Below are 19554 nucleotides of genomic sequence, written 5' to 3'. Positions count from 1 at the left end.
TTGTTTTTCCCGAACAAGAGACATTTATTAAGATTAATGCCAGGGAAAAATCTGATTCTTCTTTTCTCTGATTTCCCCGAGGTCCTTCCTGCACTTCCTTGTGTATTGATGGAGCACAGGGCCCCAAGGAAACTCTGTTGCTCACATAATAGATATGTTTTATATGTAACGTACTAGCTAAGGGCCTACCAGCATGATGGGTAGCGAGTGGTGCAGAACCTCCCTCCTCATGGCCCCACATCCTTCCCTGCCAGCACTGAAGGCCCAATGTTCAACAAAAAGCACTGACATGTAATCGCTCTGTCTTTCTCATAATCTCCTGGACCGCTGGTCTCTCTGCTTGCTATGATTCTCCTGATGCTGTTGTCTAACCTGCTCTGGCCAAGGACGATGTAGTTCTTGGGAAATGAATCAACGGAGCTGGCCTTGCATCAGGCCTCCTGGCCTGCCCGGGCTCTGGAGGGCTTACCGAGAAACTTCAGAATATGTATATCGAGGTCCATGGTCCACCTTGTGCATGACTTTCACAGCTCTCTTTGTGGGAGTGAGCCTCAGGCGTTGGAACAGTACCTTGCGAACACAGATTGCATGGACAGCCTCTGAGCTCCTTGCCATAAAGAGACAGACAGCTTTAGATATGTACAGATGTAAACAGCAATGGCAAATGAGGAAAGAAATTGTATCTTAAGTAGCCGGGGAAGAGGACTGGCTTCAAAGAGGCAGCCGGAGAGGGCAGAGGTGGGGGAAAGGGGTGAACTTTCCTGTTTTTGCGGTTGAATTCTGGTTTGGGACAAATTCCGTTGGGTCACTTCCAAAGGATGAGAAGTTTAAAAGAGAGAGAGAGAGAGAGAGAGAGAGAGAGAGAGAGAGAGAGAGAGAGAGAGAGAGAGAGAGAGAGAGAGAGAGAGAGTGCTCAGGTAATATGATCAGACTCTAAGTATATGAAAGCTTTTTGAGGAACACCGAACATTTTGCCGTAATGATTTGAGGATCAGCGGTGTTAAATGGTTTGGGGGGGGGGGGAGTGAGGCAGAGAAATACTTTCCCTGATCTCCCAATTCCAGGCTGGATGCCAAACCCAAGGGAGCACGAGTGGGAAGACAGAACAGATTGCAAATCCATGACATTGCCTAGGAAGAATGATGGGAGTTGCCTAGAGGCGGACACAAAGGCCAAGGTCTCTGGAGTCTGTTCTCAAATGACTCCCAGGGTGTTCTGTTGCTGGACTATCCCATTCCACACACTACAGGGGAGCCTGAGTCTACACAGAAGAATAAAAAAGGATGTCAAGGGAAATGCAGTCAAGCCAGGAGAGAAACTATCGGGGGATGACTGCCTGATGTTTATAACCTAGACTGGCTTGGTGTTCCTCCAGTATTAGGCCATTCAGGCCAAGGAACAGCCACAGATGTGAGCCTTCTAGCATGAAACCACAGTGCAAGAGCCAAAGGGCTCCCATCCCTTGACCCACGGCAGACAACCTTTGACCTCGATGGGCCCACCCAGTGGATCCCATTTTGTTTAATGCACCTTTTTTTTTCTTCTTTATTTTAATTGCATTAGCATATTAGCATCAAGTATTTAAGAGGTTGCCATGTAGAGGATGGAGCAGAGTGGTTCTCTCTCGCCCCGGAGGGACGGACCAGAACCAATGGGATGAAATTAATTCAAAAGTAATTCCGTCTAAGCATCCGGAAGAAGTTCCTGACAGTCAGAGCGGTTTCTCAGTGGAACAGGCTTCCTCAGGAGGTGGTGGGTTCTCCGTCTTTGGAAATTTTTAAACAGAGGCTGGAGAGCCATCTGACGGAGAGGCTGATTCTGTGAAGATTCAAGGAGGTGGCAGGTTACAGGGGATGAGCGATAGGATTGTGAGTGTCCTGCATGGAGCAGGGGGCTGGACTAGATGACCCAGGAGATCCCTTCCAACTCTATGATTCTTTCGGGTTCCTATTGAGGGGAAAAGCAGAACAAGAAACATCCTGAATAAGTCAATAAGTAGAACATTCTACCTGACATGCTAGTTCCTTATGTATGGAAGCATTCAAACATTCCCACCCCCTCAAATTTCCCCTTTCTCCCATCTGTTGGTGTGAAATGGTACAGTCCAGTCAAGCCCACACCACGGGTTGCTTCGACTCATCTATTTCCGCTCAGATACCTTCTCAGCAAATGACCAGGGCGGAAAGACCCTCCAAGTCAGCCCATCTCTTTCCAAGCTGTGCTGTCAACCAGTAGAGAGGGCAGATCCCTTAGAACAGGGGTAGTCAACCTGTGGTCCTCCAGATGTTCATGGACTACAATTCCCATGAGCCCCTGCCAGCATTTGCTGGCAGGGGCTCATGGGAATTGTAGTCCATGAACATCTGGAGGACCACAGGTTGACTACCCATGCCTTAGAACAGGGTTAGTCAAACTGCGGGTCCCCAGATGTCCATGGACTACAATTCCCAGAAGGCTTCTGGGAATTGTAGTCCAGGGACATCTGGAGGGCCGCAGTTTGACTACCCCTGCCTTAGAAGAAGAACACCCAAAAGAGCAAGTACCAGCTGACCGTCCTTTGCAAGGCAGAACACAGAGGCTATCAAAAGGATGGCGTGGTTCTTTTTCCTCAACGACATGGCTTGAAAGGAATAAACCATCAACGTTAACCAGACGTGGTTCATAATTCTGGGATGGGGTGGGGAGAGGTGGGAGAGAAGGGGGCACGGCAGAAGAATCAGCATCTTGGCCGTCCGACGGGCTGGCACTTGGAATATACCACGGCCAGGCAGCTGGCACAGGCCCAAAGGCTTTCTTCAACTTCAGAGCACCAGATGCCAACGGGACGGCTGTCTTTATGGACAACAAAAGAGTTTGGTTTTTTTCCCCCCCCCTTCCTTGTTCTTCTCATCATCTCAGTGCCACACAGAGCTGCTTGTTTCTAGACAAACAAAGCTCCAGTGTTAAAAGCAGTGGCACATCTCTGCCATTTATCTTTTTTTATTACGTTTTTGGAAGAAAGGCGCTTCTGTACGAACCCAGCTCTGGCAGAATCAATGAATTCCCAGTCTGTTGTTTTGTTTATGATTAAGCTCTTGAGCGTGATGTTCCTTGCCATGCCCTGGGCCACATGTTTTTAGGGGAGTGTTTTTTTTGTTTGTTTGTTTTAAGATGAAACCATTAAAATAAGAAGGCTGGTGTGTGATCCACGGCGTATGTCACGGGGCCCTGCGACGATGCCTTCCCAGACAGCGTGGAGCAGTGTGCAGTTCTGGCAGGCGGTCGCTGGGCTTAGTGGGATTCCTAAAAATTATATCGGTTCTTAATCACTTTGGAGCTTCTTTGCGACTCATTTTATTAGCTCTGAGCCACTTTCCTGATAGCCTGAGACTCCAGGCCGCTCCCCTGGTACACAGACCCCGTAGAACGAGGTGGAGGAGGGATAGGCCACCCCTGGCACACAAGCTGCCCAGATGCAAGCGAAACCAATTTTTTACTTAGCACAGAAGGCAACTTCTCTGCTGCTACAATGCTGCTTCCTGCCAGTGTCACTGGGCAAGGGCGGCCATCGCCCCCTGCCTTTGTTTGCTAGCACACCAACATATTTAGGGGCCAATGTTGTGCGTTTCTGTGATTCCTCAGGGCTGGCTGTCATCCCTGATTTAACCCCCTGCCACTGGACAAGCAACAAAAACCCCGGTGCCCTGAGGGCCCATACCCAGAGAGGGAGGCAGCAGGGAATCTAGGAGGGCCAGCTTGGTGTAGTGGTTAGGAGTACTGACTTCTACTCTGGCAAGCTGGGTTTGATTCCCCGCTCCTCCACATGTAGCCAGCTGGGTGACCTTGGACTCGCCACAGCACTGAGAAAGCCGTTCTGACCGAGCAGGAATATCAGGGCTCTCTCAGCCTCAACCACCTCACAGGGTGTCTGTTGTGGGGAGAGGAAAGGGAAGGTGATAGTAAGCCGCTTTGAGCCTCCTTCGGGTAGGGAAAAGCGGCATATAAGAACCAACCTCTTCTTCTTCTTTGTAGGATCGGTGGCCAGTCCCATGGAGGAAGCAGTGACAGACCCTGTACAGGCTGTGACCCCACTGCTGCTAGAGGAAGGTGGGGACCTGGGCAGCCTTGTTGGGGCCTGTAAGGGTGGAGGCCAGGGGATAGGAAGAGCCAGGGTAAGAAGAAGACAAAGGAGAGAGGTTGCCCTGCTACCTTTAAAGCCCAGAAGGGAAAACAGAGATCCTTTTTAGCACTTCCAGGAAGAGGCAGGCTGAATCCTGATTGGAGCCAGGGTGTAGGGAGGGGGAAGCAAGGATGGCTCCCAAGCCAGGTCAGGGTGAAAGAGCAAGAGGGTTCTCACTTGGAGGGGAAGGAAGACGGCCAGAGTGCCTGGACGTCCTCTCCTTCCCATCCTGAGGCTAACAGGAAGGCTGGCCTGCACCCATCCAGGACTGCAGAGGTTGTGCATGTCGGTGCAGCATAATAATGATATTCTGTAGAAGAAAACTGCCTCCTCTGGGATTTGGTAAGACCATTGTTTAATTTTAAGGTGATAAAGATTCCAAGCTTGGGTCTCTTCTCTCACCTGCAAGTCTGATGTGGTGCGGTCCATCTTAGCCCCTCATTATACTGCCTGCATAATAAATAGTGCCCCAAAATACTGCTCAGAAGAGGAGAGAAAAGAGCTGCCCATTAGCAGAGATATCATCGAGGGCGGAATTCACGAGAGCTCCTTGGAGAGGAAAGTTCTCCTCTCCGAGCCTCCGAAATTTGAGGCAAAGGTTCGCAACCATCCAAGAATTTACTTCCAACTTCCATCCCAGAACAACAACTAATAATTCTCGATTTCTCTACTCCAGCGTTCTGTTATCACAGCCGGAGTGGCTCTCCCGGGCACAGAGTATACATTTGTGGGCAAGCAGATTTTTAAAAAATGGTCGTATTAGCTCCCTGTACATCTCCCGTACCTCTGCCGAATGCCATCCCAGCACCTGCCAAGAAAGAAAAAGCACCGAAGCAGACGAACGCTGACAGCTCGATATGAAGAGCTATGGCGGTCTTGCTCACGAGAAGGCTACAAGACTGACACCCAATATTAAACATCAGGGACCATCATGAGGACGTCCAGGAGCACTTGGCGGAAGGATGCGGTCTCTGTGCTGCAGGCCCATTTTTCAATGGTTCAGGCGACGGAAAGATGCCCTTTGCCAATTGAGTAACAGCGGATCGTGCTGAGCAGGCGGCCTGCAGGTTCTATGTTGTGCAAATGCCGATCAAGCAGCTTACGCCATTGAATTTGTCTATGTTGCAGCCGTGGATCTCCCCCTCCCTGCCTCCCTCCCTCCCTGCTGGTCTTTGACACAATGGGCTATTGTGTTGTTTCAAGGCTCACTCTATTCTGCACGGGGATCCCGTGGAGATGGTGTGCTGTGTGACTTAGTTCATATAACCTATTTTTAGCAACAACTTATCTTTCCAATGGCTTTTTCGAACCTTGTTGCGGGTTTCCCCCCCCCCCCCCAGTTATTGTGAAGATACTTCCAGCCAGTGTGGTATAGTGGTTAACAGCAGGGGCTTTGAAGATGGTGACTCACATTTGATTCCCCATTCCTCCACATGCAGCCAGCTGGGTGACCTTGGGCTAGTCACAGTTCTCAGAGCTCTCTCAGCCTCACCTCCCTCACTGGTGTCTGTTGTGGGGAGAGGAAGGGAAGACGATTGTAAGCCGCTTTGAGACACAGGAGACCTGCTGGGTGACCTTGGGCTAGTCACAGTTCTCAGAGCTCTCTCAGCCCCACCTACCTCACAGGTGTCTGTTGTGGGGAGAGGAAGGGAAGACGATTGTAAGCCGCTTTGAGACACAGGAGACCTGCTGGGTGACCTTGGGCTAGTCACAGTTCTCAGAGCTCTCTCAGCCTCTCCTCCCTCACAGGTGTCTGTTGTGGGGAGAGGAAGGGAAGGCGATTGTAAGCCGCTTTGAGACACAGGAGACCTGATGGGTGACCTTGGGCTAGTCACAGTTCTCAGAGCTCTCTCAGCCCCACCTACCTCACAGGTGTCTGTTGTGGGGAGAGGAAGGGAAGACGATTGTAAGCCGCTTTGAGACACAGGAGACCTGCTGGGTGACCTTGGGCTAGTCACAGTTCTCAGAGCTCTCTCAGCCCCACCTACCTCACAGGTGTGGGGAGAGGAAGGGAAGGCGATTGTAAGCCGCTTTGAGACACAGGAGACCTGCTGGGTGACCTTGGGCTAGTCACAGTTCTCAGAGCTCTCTCAGCCCCACCTACCTCACAGGTGTCTGTTGTGGGGAGAGGAAGGGAAGACGATTGTAAGCCGCTTTGAGACACAGGAGACCTGCTGGGTGACCTTGGGCTAGTCACAGTTCTCAGAGCTCTCTCAGCCCCACCTCCCTCACAGGTGTGGGGAGAGGAAGGGAAGGCGATTGTAAGCCGCTTTGAGACACAGGAGACCTGCTGGGTGACCTTGGTCTAGTCACAGTTCTCAGAGCTCTCTCAGCCCCACCTCCCTCACAGGTGTCTGTTGTGGGGAGAGGAAGGGAAGACGATTGTAAGCCGCTTTGAGACTCCCCTTCTTATCCTTCATCAGACTGATCAACTAACTCAACGTTAAATTGCAAATAAATGTTGTGGAGGCTTTTTTTTTTTATTGAGGCTTCGCGTAACTCTGTCTATCTTTAGAGAAACATCTAGCGGACTCATAAATTAATCTGCGGTTATTGCAAATAGCCTGCAAAAGAATACCAGCTGGACATGGTCCAACGAGGGACATTTCACCAGCATCCCGGATATTTTAATTTTGTCTGGGTTGTGTAAATGCCAAAGCTTAAGGTAAACAAACGTCGCAAGAAAATGCATCAGGGCCGAAACCTGAATCCACGTTCTATCAGTAGCTCCTTCATCCTTCTCCCAGTCTAGTTTCTGAGCACCAAAGATGGTAGAATCCACCAGCAATTCCCAGAAGGGAACGGGGGAGAATGGCTTGTCCTTAATTTTCACTGAGAAGAGGACTGCTCTATCCTTTGATTTCGCGGCAGGGTTTCATTTTCCAAAGGAGAGATTTGAAAGGTGAAATAAATGGAGTGCTCACACTTTTATTTCCATTATAACAAACAATACCAACAGAAGCCCCCTTCAAGGACTGCAAGGCGAACAAACCGGTCAGTCCTAGAGGAGATCAGCCCTGACTGCTCCTTAGAAGGCCAGATCCTGAAGATGAAACTCAAATACTTTGGTCACCTCATGAGAAGGAAGGACTCACTGGAGAAGAGCCTAATGCTGGGAGCGATCGAGGGCAAAAGAAGAAGGGGATGACAGAGAATGAGGTGGATGGATGGAGCCACTGAAGCAGTCTGTGCAAACTTAAATGGACTTTGAGTAATGGTGGAGGACAGGAAGGCCTGGAGGATCATTGTCCATGGGGTCGCGATGGGTCGGACACGACTTCGCACCTAACAACAACAACAACAACCAACAGAAGATTCCAGAATTGTTCATCGGTGGGTGTAATGACAAGAACCCCTCCCCTTAAAATAGTTTGAGATCTCCCTCCACCCTTAGCAATAAGTTAGAACTGGTTCCCTAAGGAGCCCCCAGGAGCTCTCAGACCATTAAAACCCCTTGCAGCTCCAACTCATCAAATACGATGTATACAATGGGCAGAAGCCATCTTCCTTGTGTTACGGTGGTTGCACACCTGTAGGAGAAACTTCTTTCCCACCAAAAGGCTTCTTTTCATAGCCCCAAATGTCTCCAGAATTAATGTCTCCAATACACTGGACTAATTTTCAGTCATGCATTTGGAAAAGGCACCCAGTGAGATCATTAGAAGTTTCTCTAATGGGGGAAAGTGTGAGAAATTCAGAGCTTAGCTTTTGACCCAGCGCAGGGCAGAACTACGCAAAAACATCCGAGGACATGCTCTGCAAAGCCGAAGCCAAGCTGAGGCAGGAGAAGAGGCATTTCTGGGTAAGAGCTGGGACCTGGCACATGGGTGCCACATGTCTCTGGGTTGCATCTTCCAAGACTGGCTTCCTCTTCTTTCCCAGCACTCTCACGTCAGGGGCCATAGAGAGAACCGAGGCACATCGCAAGCCCCACATGGCCAGGAGACTGGTGAAACATTTGACTGCGTATATACAAACTGGGCAGCCAAACAGAACGACCCATCAGAATGACCTTTGTGAGGGGGCAGAGAACAGGGCAGGTGATTGCTCCAGAAGATTCTGCTAAGACACTGTCACTGGGTGACCGACGCATTCCCGCTCAAACCTGAAAACCTGCTGGAGGTCATGCTCGGCCGTGCCTCTGAAATGTATCTACATCTTTTCCATCTAGAAAAGCACCAGATTCAGGGCAAAGCTGGTTCCTCTTTACTCAGATGTGTCCCAACTGTGATACCACTGGAAAATCATTATGCCGAAAACTCTAAAGTCAGCTCCTTTTCCTCCACATTGACTTCATTGCTGCCTCAGGCTGGGCTGATAAATATTATTACTAAGGCGCCAATCTGCATGTGGAGGAATTGTACTTTTGAGAAGGAAAGAGGAGAATGACCCGCAGAGAGAGAGACAGACAGACAGACAGACAGAGACAGACAGAGAGAGAGACAGAGACAGACAGAGAGAGACAGAAACAGAGAGAGAGAGACAGAGAGAGAGAGAGAGACAGAGAGACAGAGAGAGACAGAGAGAGACAGAGAGACAGAGAGACAGAGACAGAGACAGAGACAGACAGAGAGAGACAGAGACAGAGAGAGAGAGACAGAGACAGACAGAGACAGACACAGAGAGAGACAGAGAGAGACAGAGAGAGAGAGACAGACAGAGAGAGAGAGACAGAGAGAGACAGAGAAAGATAGAGATTTTGTAGTCTCCTTGTGGGGAACGATGGAGAGTTTCATCAGTATGCAAATTATTATCCAAACAGCTGAAGAGCGGCATCCTGGGAGCCATCAAGGAAGCAGGAGGATCCATCCATCAGTCCTGACAAAGTGATACTCCTATTGTGGGTATTTCTAGAAGGATGGCGTGAATGGCCAATTGTACAAAGTAATGTAAGAACAAAAAAACAGATACTTCAGGACAAGGAAGGGACCCTGGGGGCTGTTCCTGACCTGGCTCCGGTGTCCTTTTCAAGCATAGGAGAGAAATAGGGTCTGCAACTCCGGCCATTGAAATGGGCAGGCTGTATTGAGGCCCTGGATTTCATCGATGGGATGGAATTAATGCAAAAGAAATTCCGTCTAAACATCCGGAAGAAGTTCCTGACAGTTAGACCGGTTTCTCAGTGGAACAGGCTTCCTCGGGAGGTGGTGGGTTCTCCATCTTTGGAAATGTTTAAACAGAGGCTGGAGAGCCATCTGACGGAGAGGCTGATTCTGTGAAGGTTCAAGGGGGTGGCAGGTGACAGTGGGTGAGCGAGAGGGTTGGGAGTGTCCTGCATGGGGCAGGGGGTTGGACTAGATGACCCAGGAGGTCCCTTCCAACTCTATGATTCTATGATTCTATGATTCTATGATTCTATGATTCTATGATTCTATGATTCTATGATTCTATGATTCTATGATTCTATGATTCTATGATTCTATGATTGGCTGGGCCCATTCCCTCATGCAGTGTTGCATCCTGCCTGCTGTACCAGTGGCTTTTGGCCAGCAACCAGCAGCGAGGTGTCAGGAAATTACAACAGGCAATAACATTCTGTGAGTGGACAAGGACATTTCATGGAGAAACAGGAGATGGGAGGGGAGGAAGGGGGTTTACAACTCTCAATCCAGGCAATACAGTTGGAGCGACTTCCAGAACGCAATGTTTATCCTTTGGGAATCCTGCTGACAGTGATAAACCTTCAGACAGAAAAAAGGGAATGAGGGTGCTAGGATCCACTGCGGTGTCCCTGCCTGCTCCACGCCTTGACTAATGCCTTTCTTGCACTCTTCCTTGGAGTTTTCAGGAAAGATGGAGCGGCTACCAACCCACCTATTAATGCATTTTTTAAATCTGCTGCTGGGAGGACCCAGAAGCCACAGCATCAGGGTGTGTAAAGTAGCCCATATGATTGTAGGATAACACCCACATTTGCATAGTGCCAGGTGGCAACTGGGTCGGCCTGAAGCAACACAACCAAGTATGTGAATAGTGCAAAGTCCTGTCAAGGGCTGCAGTTGGCACCAGCTCCCTTTGCGTGGGAAACCTGGTAAGCTACCACATCGCCGGGCCAAGAAGCACTGAGAACAACTCAGGTATAGGCCTAGCTTGAAGGCAAAATCATTTGCTCCTCCTGTTTCTTCTCCAGCTCTCAGACGATTAAGGGTTGGGGTGATTGAAAACCTGCCTTTGGCCCTGGCTTGCCTTGCTCAGCCGGCCCCTTCTGCTGCTCCCTTGGCTGCCCAGGCCACTAATTGGATGACAATCAGCTCCAATTTCAGCTATTCATTTGGTCTCTGCAGGCTACTTCCAGGCGCCATCCCGGCCCCTCCCAAGGAGAAGGAAAAGATTCAGCAGGCTTGCGATAAACAAAATCAAAGCCCGTTGCTCCTTGCTGGTTTCACGCTGCTCTTTAATGAAGACAACTGGCCTCGATATTTTGGAGTTTCATGGTCTGGCTTCGTTCTCCCAAGAGCGCGAGCGCAGTTTTAATAAGTGGTCTCCAAAATTGACCTTAGCAAAATGAGCAGCAAAACAGCAATTTACAATCTCTCTGCCCATTTTAATTTTTTTTTGGGGGGGGGGTGCAGATGTCATGACTGGCCCTCCACACAAATCCCCCTTGGGGAATACTGGTTGATAGCGAAATCCTAAGCAGAGTTATGCTCTTCTAAAGACACGGAAAGGAATGGGTGCAGAAAGGTCTAACGCTGCTTAGGACTGCATAGTACGTTGACCAGCACGTACGCCATTACGTAAGAGTCAGTCCCATTGGCTATAACGATTTAGTTCCCAGTAAGACTTGTTTCTGCAGCATGCCCTTTCTTATCTCTTAGAAATACCACCCGATATTTCTTAGCAGGCTGCATTGCTGAAGAACTGCAGTGTTCTTGCGAGCAATTAGAAAGAGGAATGCCTCAATTGTGTCTCACACAAGATGACTTGGGGAGGAACTTCTACATAACTGCAAAAGCTTGCCAGGATGGCGAAGCCTTGCCCCTATGCAGCACACGGTGCACAAGGTCTGCTTCTGCTTACTCTACCCGTGCTTCCAGGCACTGGACTTTACACAGGCCAGCACGCTCCCCTAATTTCTGTCGATTGCTAAAAAGTTTCCAGAAGCTTTGCAATGCCAGAATGCCTCATCCCTCACCCAAGGATGTAACTGTATGATCAATCTGTCAAGAGTTCTTAGTCCCCTGGCTCTCAAGACTGTTTTAACTTATTTCGTGTGTTTCTTAGGGCTGATCCTGCATTGAGCAGGGGGTTGGACTAGATGGCCTGTATGGCCCCTTCCAACTCTACGATTCTATGATTCTATGATTCTGTCCCAGATTCTGATCCCTCCTCCCATAAGGTTGCCAAAGTGTATTAGAATAAAAGCAAAGCTTGTAAGAAAGTTCAGAGTCTGAAAGGATATGCTTCAGAATCTGCATTGCAATGCATCTTGCAACTTCTCTTCCAACTTTGCCCCCTTCAGAACAGAAGTGAGGGTGAAGCAGCTCTCTAGATTTCAGCCAAAGAGTTATGCTTGTAAACACATCTGTCAAGAAGTATCTTTGTGATTAAGGTGCTCTGTCTCCTGCTGGGTTGGCTCACATCCTGCTTGCAGGCAGAGATCACAGGAGCTAAACATTTGACATACAAATTGTTGGGTTGTTTTCAGTTGAGGCAAAAAAACACACAACTGCATGAACAACTGCTTTGCTACAGCTGCCTCCACCTGTCTGCTGCTTCTAACTATTAAAAGATACATCATTAAAAAGGGGAAAAAAACTTTGACATTTTGAGATGAGATTTACTACTTAGGTATCTCTATGTACTTTCTGACAGCATCACTTGGTATCTGTTAATGGCCACTGAACTACCCAAATCTGTATCAGTCTGTGCATGTGCCATTTCTGGGGTTTCTCAAAGCTTAAATAATATTTCAGGGGTTTCTCAATGGTAAGGAAGTTGAGAAAGGCTGATCCAAACAAATAAAACACCGGAGCTTGCCTTTTGAATATGGCCACACACCAATTCGAGACCCAGCACCATCACTACAGGGAGATGGAGAAAGGGGACGGAGATTAGCCCAAGTCTCCTCAACGTTTCGGCATAAAAGGGGTGACCTTTGACTGTCAAAACATCTTCTTAGTCACCGCAGACCACCACCTGATAGCGGAGCTGAACCCGGCAATTGGTGACTGCAGGCTAATTTAATTCGTATTACGGTATAAAAATTAACAACATTAAAATGTCATGATCATCCCACTCTAATTATACACTTAATGAATAATTAGCCGTGGATACTTCTGACATGGTTTGGTTGTTAATTTGAGGCGGTGTGTATGTTTCAAACAAAAAAAAAAAAATCCCTCCCTCTTAGTAGCATTCCAAGCCAATATGGTGATTGTACCCAATTAGCTTTTCGACTGGTCAAAGAGGGAGGAAAGGATCACATTTAGCCACTGTGCCAGGCAGGGATTGCAGGACCCCCCACGGCTGTATGCTGAGGAAGGGAATTAGACGTGATTAATCCAAAAAATCTGGTGGCATCCAGTGTACAGTCTTCGCAGCGGCAAATGCCAAAGACTTCATCTCTGGGAAATGCAGCTGGCCTCAGTTTCCCAGGCATACCTCCCTGCAAACCAGGTGAGGAGAAGAGAAGAAAGCCAGCCACCCCCGTGATTGGGGAGAAAATTGCCTTACGGAAGCAATGGTGCTCACTCCGACACCCCTTGTCAAATTCATTAGAATTGCAGAAGTCCTGGAACGGCTGTGACAGAAGCAAGCGAGGGGCGATACTCTCAACCGCTCAGGTTGTCTTGGTGTCAACTGTTTAGAGTTTGTTGCTATAACGACGGGAAACATCTCTGTATTGCCTTCAAAGCTGCATGTGTATACGTGTGTGTGTGTGTGTGTGTGTGTGTGTATCCTTCTCACTTTCCGCCTCAGACTGTAATTTGATGTGATGTCGAAACAATGTGCCCACCTGCCAGAGATTCACAGCAGAGAGAGCAGAATAAACCTTTCACTTTGTTCCAGGGTGACAAACTGCTCTGGCCACCGGAACCGGAACCAGAAAATCCTAAATGCATGAAGGCCTCGCTGAAGGTGAGAGAAGAGAGAAAGGTCTTCTCCTGAATGCATGCATTGCTGAAGGTGAGAGAAGAGAGAAAGGTCTTCTCCTTAATGCATGAAGGCCTCACTGAAGGTGAGGGAGAGAAAGGTCTTCTCTGAAGGCATTGCTGAAGGTGAGAGAGAGAAAGATCTTCTCCTGAATGCATGAAGGCATCACTGAAGGTGAGGGAGAGAAAGGTCTTCTCTGAAGGCATTCCTGAAGGTGAGAGAGAAAAAGGTCTTCTCCTGAATGCATGAAGGCCTCACTGAAGGTGGGAGAGAGAAAGGTCTTCTCTGAAGGCATTGCTGAAGGTGAGAGAGAGAAAGGTCTTCTCCTGAATGCATGAAGGCCTCACTGAAGGTGGAAGAGAGAAAGGTCTTCTCTGAAGGCATTCCTGAAGGTGAGAGAGAAAAAGGTCTTCTCCTGAATGCATGAAGGCCTCACTGAAGGTGGGAGAGAGAAAGGTCTTCTCTGAAGGCATTCCTGAAGGTGAGAGAGAGAAAGGTCTTCTCCTGAATGCATGAAGGCCTCACTGAAGGTGAGGGAGAGAAAGGTCTTCTCTGAAGGCATTGCTGAAGGTGAGAGAGAGAAAGATCTTCTCCTGAATGCATGAAGGCCTCACTGAAGGTGAGGGAGAGAAAGGTCTTCTCTGAAGGCATTCCTGAAGGTGAGAGAGAAAAAGGTCTTCTCCTGAATGCATGAAGGCCTCACTGAAGGTGGGAGAGAGAAAGGTCTTCTCTGAAGGCATTGCTGAAGGTGAGAGAGAGAAAGGTCTTCTCCTGAATGCATGAAGGCCTCACTGAAGGTGGAAGAGAGAAAGGTCTTCTCTGAAGGCATTCCTGAAGGTGAGAGAGAAAAAGGTCTTCTCCTGAATGCATGAAGGCCTCACTGAAGGTGGGAGAGAGAAAGGTCTTCTCTGAAGGCATTCCTGAAGGTGAGAGAGAGAAAGGTCTTCTCCTGAATGCATGAAGGCCTCACTGAAGGTGAGGGAGAGAAAGGTCTTCTCTGAAGGCATTGCTGAAGGTGAGAGAGAAAAAGGTCTTCTCCTGAATGCATGAAGGCCTCACTGAAGGTGGGAGAGAGAAAGGTCTTCTCTGAAGGCATTGCTGAAGGTGAGAGAGAGAAAGGTCTTCTCCTGAATGCGTGAAGGCATCACTGAAGGTGAGAGAAGAAAGGTCTTCTCAAGGGACATCACTGCTGGTTTGCATGATCAGGACTGAGCATGATTGTCCTTTGGCCTTACATGCAGAAAGCAGATGAACCACTGGCTGGCTTGTGAATAGCCATTTTCCTGGTCACTCAGGCAAATGCACACAATCCGACAAGAACTCTCAGCATCTCAGGACCCTTTCTGCACTGAAGCCACACCACAGAGCAACCCAAAGATAAGACAGAGGTCCTGGGACTTGGCAAACACATAGAAAAATAAGCCTTCATCAAGCATAAGAAAAAATATATTGCTGCAACCCTTACAATGCATTCTTAAGAAGAAGAAGAAGAAGAAGAAGAAGAAGAAGAAGAAGAAGAAGAAGAAGAAGAAGAAGAAGAAGAGTTGGTTCTTATATGCTGCTTTTCCCTACCCGAAGGAGGCTCAAAGTGGCTTACAGTCACCTTCCCTTTCCTCTCCCATATTACACATGAGGGCTGAGAAGCCAAAGAGATGTCTAGTTGGTGATCAGGGGGAGGTGATGGAAAAGGCCTGAAACCCTGGGGAGGTGCTGCTGGTCAGAGTGACAGCACTGACCCTGAAAGACCAATGGTCTGACTCAGTACAAGGCTAACTCATGCGTTCATGGGGCCTCAAAGTCCACCTAGTGAAATCACAGCAGAGGTGAGATACGGGTATCCAATAGGGTTACCCTCCAGGTAGGTCTTGGAGTTCTGGAATTGCAATTGATCTTTAGTCAATGGAGCCTGGAGAAAATGGACGGTTCCAAGTGACGATTCAGTGGCATCTCATTCCCGATGGGCTTCCTTGCCTTCCCAATCACAGTACCCTCCACCAGTCCCCTGGGATGTCTAAATCTGGAGTCAGACACCCTAGGATCCTGGTTCCATCTCTTAGCAGCATATCAAAACCAGGGCAAGCCATGGGCTCCCAGCTGTGCATACGCTGTCCAAAGTGGACACATGAGCATGTAAACATAAGCTGGCTGCAGGAGGAGAGGGGACTGCCATGAATCTCATCCCCCCCCCCCCCAGACTGAAGCTCTCCCTGTTTCTGAGACAGGTTCCCATAATTCTCAGCCATGACACAGCAGAGAGAGAGAGAGAGAAAAAAGGCACCAATTTCCCCCTTGCTGGTCTTTGAGCCAGCTCTGCCAGAAGGTTGCAACGTGACGGCAGTTAATGAACAAAATGCATCTAATATTTAGGATGAGGGGATGTATCAAAAAGGGCACAAAAGGCCAGAATCGTCAGCAGATGGAGCACTAAAACAAAGATAGAAAGCAACAGATGTTTCCCCTCCTCCTTTAGTCCTCCAGGATCTCCTCCAGATAACACACAATGTTGCTTCCTAATGAAGTATTTCCAAGTTCTTCGTGTACAGCAACATTACAAAAAATAAATGGTCTCCCCATGGACTAAAACGTACCAGAATCCAGCAGTTCTGACCCACTGCCTGGGTTGTGCAAAGCTAATCCCACTGCCCCCCCCCCCTTTAAAACAGGGAGAGAAAAATAGGATATATTTCCAGATTGACCAGTTTTGTTATTCAGTGTAATCCAAAACAGAGCCTTCTAACCTCATTAACTGCAATGGATCTAGAATGGCCTAACTCCTTTTAGGATCGCTGTGCTGGTTGCAGGAACGCCTGCCCTTGGCTCTGAGCCAGGAAATTTAGGCGAAAGAGAGAGTTGACGGAGGGAGGTCTGTTTTCCCTAAATTTATTCCAAAGCCGTCCCTGAGCAGAGGAGGACAAAAGTGCTGACTTTGCATTGTCTCACTGAAGGAAAAGAACAAGAATGTATTTGTTTTCTTTATATATTTTTAAATTTTTTACATTTCCATACCGCCCTCCCCTGGGGATCGGGGCGGTTTCCGTGAAATACGGGAACAGATAGAACAATTCCCTCTTGTCATCTCTTAGCACACTTTCAATGGTTGGAAGTTGGTTCTATTTTTTAAATCCCGTAACTAATTTTGAATGGTAGGGTTTGTCCCAAGAGTAGCCTGCTTGACTACTAAGTCAGGACCCCCTCCCCCCCAGGAATTGTACCTAGATAGACCTGACATGAAAGCCATTCTTAAGAGAGGAACAAGACAGTAATTAATAGGGCTGGGTTGGGGGTCTTGGTGAGCAATGGCCAGTGTCATTTGGGGCCAGGCGATTGGAGATGAACGAACACCACACAGTTGTATTGCAAGATGTCAGCCACTGCTACGTATAGAATCATAGAATCATAGAGTTGGAAGGGGCCAGACAGGCCATCTAGTCCAACCCCCTGCTCAACGCAGGATCATGTCCCCTCTCAACCTCCTTTTCTCCAGGCTGAACATTCCCAAGTCCCTCAACCTATCTTTATAGGGCTTGGTATAACGCATGTCACAATGTGTTGCACTTTAGGGTTGGTCTTAGATTAAAAGTACCGGCTAGCACACGAAGAGGTGGGGGGGGGGGAGAAGAGATGGTAAAAATGTACTCCCTGCAGACTATAATTCAATATGACTTATAAAACAAAACCCTGGTTTTAATGGATTCTTGCTGCTTTTGCAGCACCTGAAACGAAATTTTATAGGGTGGTTTCTTACAAGGTAGCCTTCTGGAGACAGAATGAATGCAGCACGCCAAGTAATAAAGTTAGACAAATGCATTTCCAGGTAGAGAGAAGCGGGGGAGGGAGAGGGGGTGGGGAATCTTCCCATCGTAGGCACACACTAGGGGAGGGGGAAAACTGAGGCTGGCCAGCTTTACTCCACTCCCCCCACCCCCCAATCTGCAAGCTGTGGTGTGGGCAGGGGGCGTGTCTCCTTAGTATAAGCCCCTCCCTGTCTGCCTGTCCACTTTCCAAAAAAAATGGTATAAGTCACACTCCTAACTTAAAATTGTCTCTATAAACCCCTCTTTTAAAATATATACATTGTTTTATCTCTGGGGGTTTTTTATTGGCTTTATGGTACATTTTAATTTTGCTTGTTTTCATTTTTAGCTGCCTCAGTGGCTCTGATCGGGGAAATGGTAGGATATAAATGTTGGGAATAAATAAACAAATAAAACAATAAAAGGAACAGGGTTGCATACAAACATACTCACTTCTAGAAGCAGGGGTGTGGGGGAGAAGTTTCAAATTAGTTACTAGTATAAGCTTAAGTGCTCTGGTCAGGGTAGCCCAGTCTAGTTCACCTAAGCAGAGACAGCCCTGGTAAGATTTTGGAGGCATACCAGGCAACAGTAAAATAGCTCTGAACATTTCTTGCCTGGAAAACCCCAAGAGCAGGGGTAGTCAAACTGCGGTCCTCCAGATGTCCATGGACTATAGAATCATAGAATCATAGAATCATAGAGTTGGAAGGGGCCATGCAGGCCATCTAGTCCAACCTCCTACTCAACGCAGGATCAGCCCTAAGCATCCTAAAGCATCCAATCCAAGAAAACCTTTGCTTGAAGACTGCCAGTGAGGGGGAGCTCACCACCTCCTTAGGCAGCCTATTCCACTGCTGAACTACTCTAACTGTGAACATTTTTTCTCCTGATATCTAGCCTATATCGTTGTACTTGAAGTTTAAACCCATTACTGCGTGTCCTCTCCTCTGCAGCCAACAGAAACAGCATCCTGCCCTCCTCCAAGTGACAACCTTTCAAATACTTAAAGAGGGCTATCATGTCCCCTCTCAACCTCCTTTTCTCCAGGCTGAACATTCCCAAGTCCCTCAACCTATCTTCATAGGGCTTGGTCCCTTGCCAGCGTTTGCTGGCAGGGGCTCATGGGAATTGTAGTCCATGGACATCTGGAGGGCCGCAGTCTGACTACCCCTGCCCAAGAGGTTGCCATAAGGCACCTGTGACTTGATGGCAAAGAAACACAAAAATAAGCCTAAATGAACCAACTTGGCCTTGTTCGGGGATCACGGTTCCTCCACTGAATCCTCCAAAATAAGGCATTATAGATGCAGGGGGGTGCTGCAGAAATTCTTCCCATACCATAAAGGTATGGGAATAATTCAGTTGCCTGGCAACTAATTATGCAGGTCCATATGAACCTAGAATTTACTGGCTTTCCAGACCTTTGGAGGGATTGCACTTGGGAAGAAATGAAATGAGATGCTGCTGGAAGCTCACATGCAGATATACCCACGACACATCCAGCTTGGTCCAGTGAGTTCTTGCTGATCCAGAAGGACCGGGCAGCCATTCCCCACGTTACGAAGAGGCAAACTGGAACGGAGGCTGCTCTCAGCAAGGAGGCGTTGTGGCCGATCACAGCTCACCGATGAGCGCGTCTCGATCAGACAGGCCGTTGCACACATGTGCTTGCTCGAGTCACACTTTATAATTGGAAACGTAACTTGTGAATGACAGCACCAGCCTGGTTCAAGCACCTGTGTAGCTTTCGGGCCGGTGTAGTTTCAAGGAAACTGATGGGATATTCAATGGAATTTAAGAAATAAAGTGTTGACTTACAACTGGGGTTCCGCGAGAGTGTTGACTTACAACTGGGGTTCCTCAAATCTCTCCCCCCTTTCTCTCTGATCCCCTCCATGCCCCAATTACATGACGAAAAGATTTTTTTATTCTTTTCTTCTCCCTCTCTCCTAAGTCTGAGATGCATTTGGTCTATTCCAGGCCCCGGCACACAGTGAAAGTTTTATGGCCGAGTTATAAAGCCCTGAAAAATGGGGTTTATAATAGAAACTCTGACACTGTCTAAAAATATAGCAGCGCTGTTGGGTGCAGCTATAATACAGCCCTAATTTATAAAGCACTCAGGAACCTTTTGCTGTTTCAAAACTTATGGATAATAATCCGGCTAAAAAAGAGTAAACCAGAACAACCACAAAAAATGGCCCCGGAGCCCGTGAGCGATAAGGCTTGGGGTGGCGAGCAATTTGGAAATCATACCGGATGCCACAATACACTGTATCCCAGGCCATCGCACAATAAAAACACAGTTTTGCCAAGAATGTGGGTATATTTTATCCGGCTCTCTGCCATTTTGCTTCCCTTGGTGCTATATTTCTAGGGGCTGATCTAGCAACTGCAAAGAGACCAGGAGAAGGAGGGGGAAAGGGGGGAGATGCAACATTTTGGGGTTGATATAACCAATGTTCCTGCCAAAGGGCTGCGATGCACGCTTCTTTAAATGGG

At 48.2% G+C, this 19554-nt stretch overlaps 1 protein-coding gene and 1 long non-coding RNA gene across 10 annotated transcripts in view; one reads left to right on the top strand and one right to left on the bottom strand.

The window, feature by feature from the left end:
* The window catches only part of CAMTA1 (calmodulin binding transcription activator 1), a 619127-nt gene that overhangs the window by 157707 nt on the left and 441866 nt on the right, over positions 1-19554 (bottom strand). The window lies entirely within an intron of this gene.
* Positions 9378-13798, top strand: LOC143824954 (uncharacterized). The gene is made up of 3 exons (XR_013226921.1): positions 9378-9696; positions 13172-13258; positions 13752-13798. It is a non-coding gene; the product is annotated as an uncharacterized LOC143824954 (long non-coding RNA).

Source organism: Paroedura picta, chromosome 15, assembly GCF_049243985.1.
Source record: "Paroedura picta isolate Pp20150507F chromosome 15, Ppicta_v3.0, whole genome shotgun sequence".
Classification (NCBI taxonomy): domain Eukaryota; kingdom Metazoa; phylum Chordata; class Lepidosauria; order Squamata; family Gekkonidae; genus Paroedura; species Paroedura picta.
This window is presented reverse-complemented; position numbering and strand designations above follow the sequence as displayed.